Genomic DNA, 16,336 nt, shown 5'->3' with positions numbered 1-16,336 from the left:
AGAGGCAAAGAATGTTTGCAAAGACAGAGTGGTGTGGCGTTCGATTCTCTCTGCCTACCCCTGCGGGGAAGCGGCGTGATGGTTAGTTTAGTTTTAGTTTTTTCAATAAAAATTTAACTTAAATTTAAATAATGGACTAAAAATATTAGGTTTTTTATTAATAAAAACAGTAATATTACACGTTTAAATCAACCTATGGACAAGTCCTGGTGATTTCCAGACTTCCATATTAAGATATCAATAAATAATTGATAGTTATTAATTCTCAAATAAAGATATAATTCAAATTTATATAATGGATTAAAAATATTACATAAAAAAACATACTTTTTGTCAGAATCAACTACTCGTACATATTTAACTTCCTGTCAATTTTTCAAAGTACGTCAAAGTAATCTTGAACTACTATTTACTTTTACATTAAACATTTTTTAAAACGTTGAATAATTTCTGGTAATTTTTTATTAGGGAAATGCTCAAACGTCCACGGATCTTATTCCGATTGATTTAACAAGTGATAGATTCGAGATTAACATACAATCAAAAACATATCTGACATTAAACTTTAAAAGCGAAGCGTGAGAACACATGTTAACAAGTTGAGAAATAGAAGTAGTTGCAATAAAAAAATACACAAAGAACTTTATTTCTCCGTAAGAAAAAATCTGTTGGATAAGACGTGTATGTATGCATGTACATATGTATATTATTATCATTATTTATACCTGTTGTATGTAATAACTTCAAATCAACCTTGAATACAATTGGATTGATAGATTTGTTCGCCACCAAAAGTTCTACTAGTAGATATTATGTCAGTAGGTACTTCTTGGTTTGAGATGAAAAACGTGCCTTGTTTTATTCAACGAAATTTTCCATAAAGGAACAAATATTAGATATGGGAAAAAATATTAATCTGGAATTAAATAAGCATTATTTTTAAAACTGATAAAATTGCAACATGAAAATTCTGTTCATATTTATTTAATTTTAGCTGTACTTGGCTATGCAATTCTTTGGCTCAATCTTTTAATTATTGTTTTTCTTAATTTTTTTACTATTATGTGTTTTTATTAAACAAAAATATTTCTATTTCATACTTTTTCTGTGAGCCTAAGCGGCTAATTATTAATTGTGGTAGAGTGGGTTCGAACCGATATACTCTGACTCAAGAGTCCGCGATACTAACCACGGGACTACAACCCGACACATAGTCTGGTTAAATGAAAATAAAATAGTATATAAAGCACACTTTTCTCATATTTTATTTTTCATTGCTTACAGATGTGAAATATTTTTGCAGCTCTAGAAATGCGGTGTCCGTCTTAAGTAATGTTAATATTAAATACGAGTAGGGTTGTGGTTCCGTGGTTAGTGTCGCGAACTCTTGAGTCAGAGTTTCATGGTTCGAGCCCACTCTACTATAATAAGATTACTTTTTTTGATAACAGGTGAAATTGAAATATTTTAATATAATATAAAAAGAGCACAAATATTTATCTTTTAATATTATTTATTTGAACTCTTTTCCCTTGCTGACGTGTGAATGAGTAAAACGTAAGTATAAATTCACAATTTTAACATATACTACCGACTGAATCATTAATTTTATTTTTTTAATTACCTGACGCCCAAGTAACCGAACTAACTTTAAAAGTTTTAAAGCCTATTCCTACTTGGGAGTGGGTTTAATTTTATGTAATTTATGAGTAAAAGTTATAGGTAAAAACAATTCTTTTCTATTCTAACCCTTATCCGTACCCAATGGTGCAGAGGGCACTGCATCATATTAATAAAGTATAATTTTGATCGTTATTTATATTAAGGTAAGGTGACCACTCCTACGGTTCAGGGACCACTCCAGGGTAATATTAAATAAATATTAGAGTGTAAAATCACTAATATTTATTTTCAACCTCCCTGAGAATCGAATCCGAGATCTTCAGTACGGTTGCTAAACACGCTAACAGGTATAGGTACTACGGAGGTGGACAATACTAGACAAAATTACTTAAATTTAATAAAATTCATGAGTAAAAAACAACTAGGAAAAAACACTCAATAAGTAAGAGTAAAATGAGAATACAAATATTTATCTTAAGGCAAAAATTAATTAAACTGTACTGTGATTCAAAAGTTTAATTAGTGTAATCGATTTTTTATTGTAATTAAAGTTGTTAAAAATTTTCAATAATGCCCAAATTAAGAAGTGATCTGTAGTGATCTGTATTGATAAGAAATTTAAATCAAATTGGTAAGTTTCCACGCCGGTTCTGCGATCAATCTTACTAAACTGACCAGAGAGTAGAATAATGGATAATGAAGTGTGTTCACAATACAGCGAATACGCTCGAAATTATTGTGTTCGGGATCAAAACATTATTTGAAAGGACCTTGAGCCAAAGCAGTCTTCCTTCCTTCTTGGTTTGCGCTAGTAGACATATCACAACGCGCGACATTACCGCTCAGTACTAAACGAATTGCAGACAGCGCCACACAACCGATCGTACCTACGCGACGCGCGCGCAACGACGTCTAACGATTACGAAATATTTAATTTGAATAACGCGACAAAAAAAACAAACAAATAATAAAACAAAATAATTAATTTTATTGATTATTGATTCATTAAAATAAACCCAGTTATCCTTGAAACACCCCGTCACCTATCTTACTGAAACATTTCAGCGCGCCTGAAAATCGCATCATACAAGTGGTATAGAAGTTCAAAGCAATTATTTTTGCCTGCAAATGCAACAATTCGTCTAATTTTGTGGTCTCACAGCATTGACAGTGAATGTGATTATGTAACAACCGACTGACACTTGCGAGTAACGAGTTTTTATTATTGTTGCATGAATTTATTCACGGTGCGGTTACTGCTGATTCAAATGTTGACGTTTCGAAATCAAAACTGATAGCGGTAATTGTGAATTAAAATTACCTATCAAAATAATTTAATCGTCAATTTAATGTGTCGAAATTCGCGTTAAATGCAGTTTTTGTGAAGTGGTGTTGTGCGAAATAATAAAGCAAACATTTTGACAGGTTAAAGAAAGTTTAAATTTCTCTGCATTCGCGTGATGGATTCGCTGATCTCACTTTGTATCAAGTGTTATTTATGTGAATTTTTGAACCTGAAATAATACCTGAATGATTTTATCTCAGTTTAAGTGCAGCTGGTATTATCAGATTTTCTGTCAAGTAGTCTCTTATTATTGCGAAACTACTCGAAGGTTGGTGGACAGTTCCCGGTATACTTTATACCATCAGCTGATAAACATAGTCTAAGGTAAGTTGATATGCAAATAGGTTCAACGTATTTACTAGCTTAAGCGTTTCTTAGTAGAAACACAATAAATTTGTAAGACGCTGCAAATCATAACATCGTTCTATTATTACCATTTTAGCTTCTATATATACAGGGATTTGTTCAATATTAAATATAATATATGCACATATTATCTTCTGTGGTAATTATTTAATATCCTATTTCAAAGGTTTTGTGTTCTGAAATAGCACCAATCAAATGATAACATAACTATTCATAAAACTTAAACATTTTTTTAAACGAACGTTGATTGGTCTGAAAAAGAAAAAAATACTGATTAGGACATATAAATTTTAAATCTTTTGTTAATTTATTTACAACATTTTGAGTGTGTCCAAATACTTGTTCACAAAATCTGGATTGTCTCCAATTACAGGAGTTATTATCATATTATTTTTTGAAATGTCATCAAAGATGAAGAAGAATATGGAAGTCTGAACATTTACGGGGCTGACAACCGTTATAGGCTGGTTTAAGTGATCACTTTACCCACGTGTAACATTCACCAATTCTACCCATTACTGACAACCACATTATGTTAATTTATTTGTAATGATCATTTCAATACTCGACAGAAAGACAGGACAAATGATACATAAAAAAAACTGAATTTTAAATATATTAATTGAAGTAAAATCCGTAAGACGCGTTTTTAAAGTAAATATTATACATATATATATATTTAAGGATACTGATTTTATAAACTCCCAAAATGATATAAAGAAATTGTGACTTGGGTGTACAATTCGAGAATAATTTTTTATCCGTGATACTGTGACCAAAGTTATAGTATTAAGAAATACTATTAAAAAACGATGTATTTAAGAAAATAAAATAAATTTTTAATCAAAAAATGTCTTCAATGCATTTCTTATTTAAGAAAAATTAACATAAAGAATATTACATAATTATAAACCAAGTTAAATGGTTAACGCTTCCCAGCACTAAATAATATGTGATTGAAAAAAATCTCCATATCCGTTTCCTTAATAATTCGCATCAAGCTTTTTTTTAAATCTGATATACATGATACAGTCATCAATTAAAAAATAAATATATTTTGTATTGTTAAAGATAACAATTGGCATATAATAATTAATTATCTACTTTCGTACATAAACTATGTGAAATAATAAAACGTTTAGCTGGTAATGTCTGCATATCCTGGACCTGTTGACTAGCAGTTGGCCTATATCTCCCGGATGTATCTTGAAGTAAACTCCCACCACTACACTTACAGTGTATACAGGCGGACCTCATCTTTCGCACAGTTTACTATTTCGTACATTAAAATATATTTTTTTTGGCAATTATGCGAAAATGTTTTGTTTCCGTACAATTGTTTCCCTTTCACACTATGAAATGCGTATGAACCGTGTCTGTACTGTTAAAAGTGTTACGTACGTACGAAATTATAACATATGGAACGCAATTAATAATATTTACGCTATAACAAGAGACGCATAGGTTGAAATAAATACCGTAGAACGGGGCTACTTGAACTTTGATGTGTTACTTGAGCTAAGTACAAAAAAATAAATTAAATCTGTATTTGGTCTACAATAATGAACTATCGACATGATTCATTGTTTCCCTGACAGGTGACACTTATTGTTACGATACTTCGATCGATACCACGATCTTAATATTTTTTTTGTACTGGGCTCAAGTAACACATCAAATTTCAAGTAGCCCCGTTCTACGGTATGAATAATGAAAGGTTGATGGAAACACCTATGGCCAAAAATGATGGGTGATTTCATAAATTATGATGAGACTCCAGAAACCATCACACTTGAAATAGTTCACCTAATGAATAAATACAAATTTGAATGTAAAATTTTTGGAGTTTTTTAAATTTTTTTTACGTCCCTCTACTTTCGAACATTTAACTTTCGCACACATTTTCAGGAACCAATCATGTGCGAAAGTTGAGGTCCGCCTGTACACACACGTCTGCTATACAGCCCAACTACTATATACAGCCACCCATTCGAAACAGAGTCGCCTCTGGACGGGCTAAACTAACACTACAAAACTGGTTTATTTTATTCAAACATCTAGAAAGATGTAAATGGCTCACAGGGACGAAGTAATCAATGCGAAGGGAATGTGAAAGTCTGGGGGTTTTGCAGGTCTATGACCTGTCATCGGATGGCTTGAGTGATTCATTATATCATTCACTATTCTACATATGTTTAAATATCATGATAACGTCTAGATATTTTACAACATTTTGATTGTGTCCTAATACTTGCTCACAAATCTGGATTATCTCCAATTATAGGAGTCATTTTTCATATTATTTTTTTAGGCTGGTTTTAGTGATCCTTTTACACACGAGTAACAATTACCATTTCTACCCATTATTGACAACCACACTACTCAAATTCTCGGATGTTCTATATTTATTAAATTATTTAGAAACCTAGTTCTTGAATCACTAGAATTTCACTAGAGACATCTATGACGGTCGTCAGCCCCGTAAATGCCCAGACTTCCATATTCTTCTTCATCTCTGATGAGATGTCAAAAAATAATATGTTTATTTTGATTTATATGTTTACTCGTATAAACGGTTCTTCGGTCAACAAATCCTCATTTAAAAAATATTGATATAATCATTTTTTTTTCGTTTTTTCACAATAAAAATATGTAACAATATATATGAGGCGAACGTGGTTGGTAAAAAGAAGTAGAGAAGACCGAAAATAACTTGGCATGATCCATTATATCACATACTTGTAAGTGGTCAGGTCAGGAGTCGGAATAATCGGCGAGTATGTATGAGGAGATGCCTAAATGTGTGGAAGAGGCGAAGATTCTCTGAAGAGGCGAAAATAGTTTACAAAGACAGAATAGAGTGGCATTATATTTTCTCTGCCTACCCCTGCGGGGAAGCGAAAACATGGTTGGTTAGATAGTTAGTTTTACATATCGCTCACTCCTTTCAAGAACGTCATAAATCAAAAAACTTGATTTTTCAGGAGAACGTTTTTAAAGTTTAAAAATATAATACAATGTATTAAAAATAAATATCTAGCCACTTATTGAACTTTTTACTTCGCAACAGATCTTTTAGGTAAAACCTGAAGGTTCTTTCTCCATTTGAAAAATATTTAGTATATTTAAAAAAATAATTAATCAATACGTTTTCTTCAAAATGCAAAAACAACACTTTCTGCCCTGTAGCGGGTAAATATTAAGTTAAAAATATGCCTCTTCTGCTGGGATATGGTACATTTTCCGGACATTCCGAAAACATGCACAACTGAAAATTGAAGATTTTTTTATTTTTGACGTTCTTGAAAGGAGTGAGCGATATGTGACTATGAAGGATACAGATATCGAATTTTTTTATCACCCGAATGCCTTTGAAATTATAATTTACTCGTACTATCTTTTTTTAAATTATATGTATGGATTTATATGTTTATTTCCTTGTTAGTGTAAACCGTGATATTTTTAATACGTTTTTATCTCGTAAAATTTTATTTCACTTAATCAGCATGCGAATCCTTCTTAAATTATCCGTTACAGTTTTTTGCCTCTATTTTTCCATTGTTCGTGAATAAACGTGAACTTGTGAAGGTCTCCCGTACAGAACGTACAAGAATCATACATCTATAGAAGAGTCGTGCAGGAGTCGGTAACCTAAAAAAATACACAAACCTATCGACTATGGTACTCCAATCAAATCTTATCAGAATATAGTAGAAACAACATTTTGATTGTGTCTAAGTACTTGTTCACAAATCTGGATTATCTCCAATTAGGAATATATATCTCAACATATAATAGATGAAGAAGAATATGGAAGTCTGGGCATTTATAAGACTTACGACGGTCGTAGGCTGGTTTAAGTAAACGAGTATTTGAGCACACTGAAAATGTTGTAAATACACTGGTCAATTTATAAACTAAAATAAAATTGAAAATCATGTTTTCAGGCGTTTCTCATGTATGTGAATTTAATCCAGGATTCGGAACTCACATACAAATAAAATAATCTCTGCTTTTTAAAAGATTTCCTCATCCCACCATAGATGTCTCTATAATGAACTATCGCATACTGTGTTTCGAGGTGGATCAATGTATCTAGAAGTTTCAAGAATTTGAGTAGTGTGTAGAATTAATCATGGGTAGAATTGGTAAATGTTAAACGCCTGTAAAGTTATCACTTAAACCAACCTATGACGGTTGTAAGCCCTGTAAATGCCCAGACTTCTATATTTTTTTCATCTTTGTTGATATGTCATTTATAAAAAAAAATATAGTTACATTTGCTATCATTCACTGGTTCATTTTGTTTGAAAAAAGTTTTTTTTTTAAATAAGTAAAAAATGAATTCCCGACCCCTGCTCAGTGGTTGGATCCGCCTCTGGGCAATGATCAACTATCATCCTGTTTCAGGTTTTTTTTTATTAATTTTATGTGATCTTTTATCTTTGTCAGTAGTGGTTTTCCCATGATTTTTTTTGTTTATTATGATAGGTAGCTTAGGTGGGTTTTTACCCATCTTCGGATAAAAATGTTCGAAGAACTTCAAAAAATGCAAAGGTTATTTATTTAACCGATAAAACTGTTTCTCACTTTTTCGATTAAATTGGAGATATGAAGAATTTGGACAAAAAGTATTTAAAAATTTATTCATAGTTAAATTTCAATGATGATTCATCTCACTGATATATTTTACACTCTCCTTATCATTTATAGATAATTTTGTGTGATACTTAAAAACTTTTTGAAAGTGGTATTACATAAAATGAACGATGAATGACTAGATTTTATTACCATAACACAAAGCTTAAAATGCTTTTGATAATCAAAATATATTTTATGTTTACGATCACACACAGCTGCAGAAAAAAAAAATCCCTTAATCATGTAAAAAACATGTTAACACAGATATTTGATTTTAATTGTGTCTTATATATTTTATTTTTATTTTTCTCCCACTGTCTAACTTTTTTTTATTGTGTATTAGAATAGATACCTACATATCTATATTTTTGATTTAGCGAGAATTCAAATTAAAATCTCTCATTACCTTATTTCGCATAATTATTATTTTATTTTTTCCAATAGATTTTTTATGGTATCCACATCCATTTACTTATATTTGAATAACGTCATTTTTTATAAGAATTTTATACAAAAATATCTTATACATGTATATTCAGGATATTATACCACACAACATCCTGAATTTGCAAAAATAAATTGTTTCGTATTTAAATGGAAATAGTTTTTTCTCCAATCTGGAATCAATATTTTTTCAAATCGTTCCACATATATTTAAATGTACATAGTTTGTTCTCCAATTCGGAATTTATATTATTTCAAGTTGTTCTATATTTAAATTAACATAGTTTGTTCTCCAATCTGGAATTAATATTTTTCAAGGTGTATTCAGGATATTATACTACACAATATCTGAATTTACAAAAATATTTTTTTCTTATATAAATGTACATAGTTTTTTCTCCAATCTGGAATCAATATTTTTTCAAATTGTTCTACATATTTTTAAATGTACGTAGTTTGTTCTCCAATCCGGAATTTATGTTCATTCATATTGCTCTATATTCAAATTAACATAGTTTTTTCTCCAATCTGGAATTGATATTTTTTCAAATTTTCTATATTCAAATGTACATAGTTTGTTCTCCAATCCGAAATTGATATTATTTCAAATTGTTCTATATTTAAATGAGCATAGTTCTTTCTCCAATCTGGAATTGATATTTTTTTTTAATTTTTCTGTATTCAAATGTACATAGTTTATTCTCAAATCCGGAATTTATATTTTCGCAAACGTTTTCTTAGTAGTTAACCAATGTATCAACCAACACTTACGTGATTCGAAATGGCTTATGATTATACAGTTCATGAAAAAACGAATAGCTAACGATAACTGGATTTATATTTGTTGCATAGCAACCCTGATAGTTGGTCCGATTTTCTTCGATTATCCTTTGGCCTTAGAAACTTCTGGAAATTGGTCAGATTAATGGTTTTATTCTTGAACCACGTTTTAAGACTGGTTTTTAACAAAACGAAGTTCTTTTGAACGCATCCACAACTTGTCAGATTATATTTGATTTATTGTTTCGGCATTAACTTTGTGGTAAGACATGTTACAATGATTAAAGAAAACACTTCGTTTTTTACCACTTGAGTTTTATTATATACCAATTTTATATTTTATATTTTAGTTATTATACAGACCTGAATGATGGAAGTTTAACTTCTGAAACATGTAGTCTATAATAAAACTCAAGTGGTAAAAAACGAAGTGTTTTCTTTAATCATTGTCAGATTATAGTCAGCTTATGAAATCAACTGTGATGCCTGTCAGTGTTCGATGTATTAAGGTAATATAATGACATTCTTTCGTTGAATCTTAATCATAAATAAAAAAATGGTTATTACTACATATAAAAGTATTTTTTTTTACTAAGCTAACTAACAATCACGCCACTTTCCGCAGGGGTAAGCAGAGAGAATAGAACGCCACACCAATATGTCTTTACAAACAATCTTCGCCTCTTCCACATTCATGCATCTCCTCATACATATCCGACGATTATTCCGACTCCTGCAGGACCTGATCACTTTGAAGAAAAAATCATACTAGAGAAGAAAACTTTGTATTGATAATGCAAAGTTTTCTGTTCTTATTTTCAAATCTTTCACTTTGTGGATATCTATCCGTTTTTAAACACCGGTGTTTTAATATCAAGAAACACATGTCACAATAATTTTTAAGAAAACGTGGAACTTACCAAGAAAAACTTCTATTAAAAATTGATAGATATTACCACAAAGTGACTGCCAATCAATAAATAAAATATCATTATTTTAATTTGTATGACGGAATATATAAATAAATTTAAGTATAAGACTACGTTCCTTGTATTTTCAAATCCGATGTTTTTCTATGACAATCACAAATACGTCATATTTGTTTGAGATCGCACAAAAAGATACATTCCTTATTTTACCCTTGAACTTTATTATTTAATCCGTCATTTTTTACATCTTTATTGAAACTCAACGCAATGATTCGTGATAAAGAATACAAACATTGCAAACTGAGGTGTTCAGAGACCGCAATTTGCGATTCGCGATACAATTTTTTCGCCCCAATTAAAAACTTAAATTCTAGTACTTCCTTGAGAATAGATTTGCACATGTGCAATGTGTATGGTACATAAATATGCGAAGGTTACCTCATCTTAGTATAATTTAGAATCGTGGCGTACAGAATCGTAATAAACAAGCTCCATTTTGAGTGTGCTCAAATCTTTGAGTACATTCATCAAGATTTTATTGATATCTCAACAAAAATTAAGAAGTTATTGAGATGTAAATATACAGGATTTGGTATTTACAAGGCTTACGGTCTGCCATTAACTGACTTATTTTTTATTAAGGCCAGAATTATTCGCAAAGAATTTAATCACCAGCCGACCACCAGAGAGGTCACACGTCTCTTAACCACCGATTTTTTTTTTAAAGAATGTGTATTAAATATTTTTTATTTTTTTATTTTTTTAAATTTAAATACAAATAAATACTTCTTACCTTTTAATAACTCTTCTCTCTTTAACTAAAAAAAAATAACTAACCATCACGCCGCTTCCCCGCAGGGGTAGGCAGAGAGAATAGAGCGCCACACCACTCTGTCCTTGCAAACATTCTTCGCCTCTTCCACGTTCATGCATCTCCTCATATATACCCGCCGATTGTTATGACTCCTAACCTGACCACTTTCAAGTATTTGGCATACTCTCTTTATAAACGTATAATTATTTCGAAGAAAAAACTCTTTTTTAAAATGTGAAAACGGTGTTTAAAAAAAAGAATTATGTAAAATACCTGTATTTATAAAAAAAAAAGTTACGACTTGGCGAACACAGTGCCTTTATTGATTCGGCAATCATTTTGTTATGATATGTATCCATTTTTTATTTACGTTTTACTTGGTAAATACCACTAATTTTTAAAATGTAATAATGTTTGTGTATTTTTTAAATACCTTTCCCCCTCGGCTCCTTAGAGGATCTTACTTCTTTCACTATCGAAAAAATGTACTCACTTTGTACAGAACTAAGTCAGATTCGACGACGTTGATCAGAGCACTTTGTAGAGTAGCTTTAAGTTCTAGGCCATTACTGTTCAGTAAAAAAATTAAATTTTGACCTTACTAAGTTATAGCATTGGGGTGGTCGGTATTCAAAAAAGTGATTTGTGTTACTCACATTTTAATTCAAAGATATTTTTATAAATAACCGACAAAACCTCTACTTTTAAGTTGCTGATCTGCTGTTAAGCAAGTAAAGATAGGGAAGGTAAATATTTCAAATACATCTTCAATACCCAGACCAATTAAAAATAAAGCTTTTTTGAATTTACTTTGCAATTGGCGCGAATCGAGCCCGCAACGGTTGTTTTAATAACACATAAAATATATAATGAATATCATCTCTATTTTTTGACATCTCATCAAAGATGAAGAAGAATATGGAAGTCTGGGCATTTACGGGGCTGACGACCGTCATAGGCTGGTTTAAGTGATCACTTTACACACGTGTAACATTTACCAATTCTACCTATTATTGACAACCACACCACTCAAATTCTTGGAAGCTCTGTATATATGAACCAATTTAGAAACCTTGTTCTTGAATCACTAGAACTTCACTAGAGACATCTATTGGTGAGATGTAAATGTATTTGGACACACTCAAAATGTTGTAAATATCATCTCTAATATCGTCTTATTTAAAATGACTTTTTTTATTGAGAATTTGCATTTAGCTGCACTTGATTATGTTCTTGTTCGTTTGAAATGATTACGAAAACACTTGATTTAAATGTATTCAATATATGTATTTCCTTGTTTCTTCCTCGACCTTGATGAAACTTATATAAATTAAGCATTTATAATAAATAAACATAAATAATAAAAACAAAGATTCTTCTGCATATTACATAAAGACAACATATTGGTTAATGTTCAATGTAATAACAAAATGTATGGTGCATTCACATTTCTATGACCATAGCAATAATTCTTTTTTAGAGTAGTATGTTGCAAGTTACGTTTTATTTCATTGAAACAGTTTTTATGGACTTTATCCAATTTCTATGCGAGGATTTTACAACTATATAATGATAATATATTAAGTATATTTCATATGGAAAGATGTATTTATGTGAGCTGATAAAAATATTATAAGGTTGATTTGAAAAGCTGCAGAACAGATCTGATATTGACTAATAATTTCAATTATTTTTAGTTATCTTTATTTTAAACCTTGACAGTCCGCCTCCGTAGTGTAATGCTCAGCACGCTCGGCTACCGTTCTGGAGGTCCTGGGTTCGATTCCCAGGGGGGGTAAAATAAATACAAGTGATTTTTTCACTGTAATATTTATTTAATATTACCCTGGACTGGTACCTGATGCGGAGGGCTGATCACCTTTCCTTCATGTGTAAACGATCAAGATAACACTGCGTTTATATGAAGCAGTGCCCTATGCACCATTTGGGTGCGGATAAGGGTTTTATTATTATTATTATTTAACCTTGAGGTGGAGTGTGCAAGCCTGTAAGTTTTATATGGCATATGCATTTTATGATAAAAAATAAATCATAAAAAATGCTTATAAAGACGTTTTTGTATGTAATATTTTTATTGTATACTAGGTGCACTAAGAAATACTGCAAATGCACAGATTTATATATTTTGTTTCATTACGCTTGTGAAGCAATGAATATATTAAAAAATGTGTAAATCAACTATGCAATCGAAGCATTTAAAATACTAAGTGACGGCAGCGGTCAAGAAGCACTCAGTCCGCCATGTGCAATGTTAAGTTGTAGCTGCTATATTCAACAGATTGTGCTGCCATTGCGATAAAAAAATCTGTTTTTAAAACATGTTTTTACCTGTAAACACACGCGTATTCGAATGCAATGCTGTGTCATAATTTCAGCGGAGTCAATGAATAATAAGAGATTTAAGATTGAGGAATACGAAAATTTACAATTTTATTTTTATACTTTTATACATACGTTATTGGACGCCAAATACAAAAAAAAAACACCGATATTACTCATAACATTTATTTCTTTTAAATATGCTTCTTATGCCTATTTATTATACCTGTTTATTGTTTTTATATTTTGCTATGTATTATTTTGGTTATTTCGAAAAAAAAAATATAACTTGTGTATTATTTGTGTTACAGTCTTGTTAACCTAAATCCCATGTCCCAAAATGAGAATTAGAAATTACTCATCGGGAATATTAAATATATGAATTATGTATGTGATACGTTTTGAAAAATAAATAAAAAACAATGACTGGTCTGTAAATATTCGAATGTATATTTGAATGCAACGCTGTATTATAATTTCAAAGCAGTAGGTGAATAGTTTTAAGAGATTTAAAGTAAAGAAAATGAATATTTACAATTTTATTTAAATAGATACCCAATTTGGCACTAAATACAAAATAAACATTTATATTATTTATTACAATGACGGCTCAGTAAGTACTTATATGAAGAGCGTCATCTTCGCATTCCACCTTACATAATATAAGAAAAAATCTTAAGAGGTCGCCCAGTAATCGTTAACTTCGTGTTGTGCTTCGCGGAATTTCGTGCAAAAAGCTTAGTTAACTAACTCTTCGCAACGCTAAATGCGAATCTAATCGACACTTAAAAATGGCGGAGATAATCAGTGCCTGCCAACTGCAATCGTTAGATAATTACAGAAAATTTTATTCAGGCACTTAGCCCATCAGCAAGTTAGTCTTATTAAATATAATTGTTTCCAAATGAGGTCTCTTCACTTTTTGTGCTATTCAAGTAAATAGGTAGGTAAATAGTAAGGTATAGTGTAATCCTGCGAGCTTCTCTATACGTGTTATATACAGTATTGCCAGGTGTTCGGTATTCTACTGAACCGTTCCGTAAGGCAGCTTGTGCACTACACAGAATTTTACCATCCGGCTGTCCGGTTTTAACAAATAGAAGCGACTACGACAGTTAATCGTGATCGAATTTACGCGCAACGTGTTCACGCACCTATCAAGAGCACCGATCCGAAGAAAGATGGACAAAAGCACAAGCCAATCATCGTTTTATCACGCTAACTGAAGTTCCGGACGGTAAAATTCCGTGTAGTGCATAAACGCTCTAACTGTATAACAAAAATACCGAAGTATGGGCGGTTCGGTATTTTTTTCTGATTATTTTTTCTCTCGTTAAAGCGATGCTTTTTTTAACCAAGAATATCATGCTGTACCTCATTTATTTTCTGTACATAAAGTTTAAATAATCAAAACAATCAGATGGTTTATTGACTATACCAATTAAAATAATTTTAAGTGGTATTATACAAAGTAAAAAATGAATGATAAGGACAGTGTTGATCTTTTTATCATTCACTTGCGCAAATGTCAGATAATTAATTGAGCAATATTTTAGGACGCGATGACGATGTTCAAATTTGAAATATTATCCAAACAAATTCGTATCTTATATGTTAAGAAGGGGGGTCGTAAATGTCAAACGTCTTTATGAATGATGGTCGCATGTACCGCAGGGAAATCCGTTTGGCTAACATCGTTTGCATATTTTCGCTGCACGCTTAGATTGTTGGACATTTTTTGCTGCCATCTCAATCATAAATCTCTCGAGCACAATCACTTGCAGTAATTTATGTGGACTTTTAATGCACCTCTCAATGCTATTATCCTTATAAAAGTTGTGTGAAATACCACCTGATGGAATACTGTATTATCGTAAACTCGCTTTAAGTTATTTATGATCGAGCAGTCATCTTTTATTTTATACATTATAAACTTTTGTATTTTTTTGTGCATAGCAATATTTACCTCCTAGAAATTATGTATTGAAATTATCAGTTTAATTTATTTTTTACTTCGTGTATGTATTAAAAGTAATTTTGGAATTCTAGTATTAATCTGAACTGAAGGTCTACAATTTACACCTATATTTACTGGACATTATACATCATGTATACATCAAATAAGCATAATAATACATTTTCTTAAAAAGTTGAGTAGAAAATGAAGAATATTTAACAAATCGATGAATGAATTAAATATTTTGTTGTACCAATCAACGCAGAAGTTTTGAATGATCGATACAAAATATTTGACGAGTTAATACGTATTTTTTCTTGATGATTATATATGACAAACCTATCTCTAATATATTAATATCACAGAGCATTACGCTATAAAAATATTTATATTGCAAATGTAACATGTAATGTTTGTTTTTTTTTATTGATCATCTTTATTAAACTATATTGAGTGTTTATTCAGTGATTTACAAGATAGCAAGAAATATCCTAAAAGCCAATTGTGAAAATATTATACGTCTATTTCTGCACTAGTTGAAAAAATACGTAGAAGTAAACTACACTCTTGAAATTCTATATTTATTTAATGTGAAATATTGGCGTTTTATTATACACACAAATAAATCAATTTCACACTATCTTCATAGGTGTCAAGCGGCTTTTATATAAAATAGGAAGGAAATTGTGGTAGAATGGGCTCAACCTAGAAATTCCGCAACAATAAGTATTCAAAGTAGGTATTTCAAAATTTTATATATATATATATATATGTATATATATACATATATATATAAAAATATATATATATATATGTATATATATATATATATATATATATATATATATATATATATATATATATATATATATATATATATACATATAAATATATATATATATATTTATATATATATATATATATATATTTTATATATATATATATATATATATATATATATATATATATATATATATATATATTTATATATATATATATACAAATATATATATATATATATATATATATATATATATATATATATATATATATATATATATATATATATATATATTTATATATATATATATACAAAT

At 30.1% G+C, this 16,336-nt stretch overlaps 1 protein-coding gene across 3 annotated transcripts in view; it reads left to right on the top strand.

Annotated features, from left to right (window-relative positions):
- The window catches only part of mol (dual oxidase maturation factor 1 mol), a 167,560-nt gene that overhangs the window by 90,166 nt on the left and 61,058 nt on the right, over positions 1-16,336 (top strand). The window contains exon 1 of one of the 3 annotated variants that reach the window (XM_088275024.1): positions 2,468-3,292. The exons of the other annotated variants lie outside the window; for them this stretch is intronic. The gene's annotated coding sequence lies outside the window, so the exon portion shown is untranslated. Of the gene's footprint in view, positions 1-2,467; positions 3,293-16,336 lie in introns of those variants that run through there. 3 annotated transcript variants of the gene reach the window in all.

This window comes from Brachycentrus maculatus, unplaced genomic scaffold (genome assembly GCF_059751285.1).
Source record: "Brachycentrus maculatus isolate JH-2025_06_01 unplaced genomic scaffold, ASM5975128v1 h1tg000757l, whole genome shotgun sequence".
Taxonomy (NCBI): Eukaryota; Metazoa; Arthropoda; class Insecta; order Trichoptera; family Brachycentridae; genus Brachycentrus; species Brachycentrus maculatus.
This window is presented reverse-complemented; position numbering and strand designations above follow the sequence as displayed.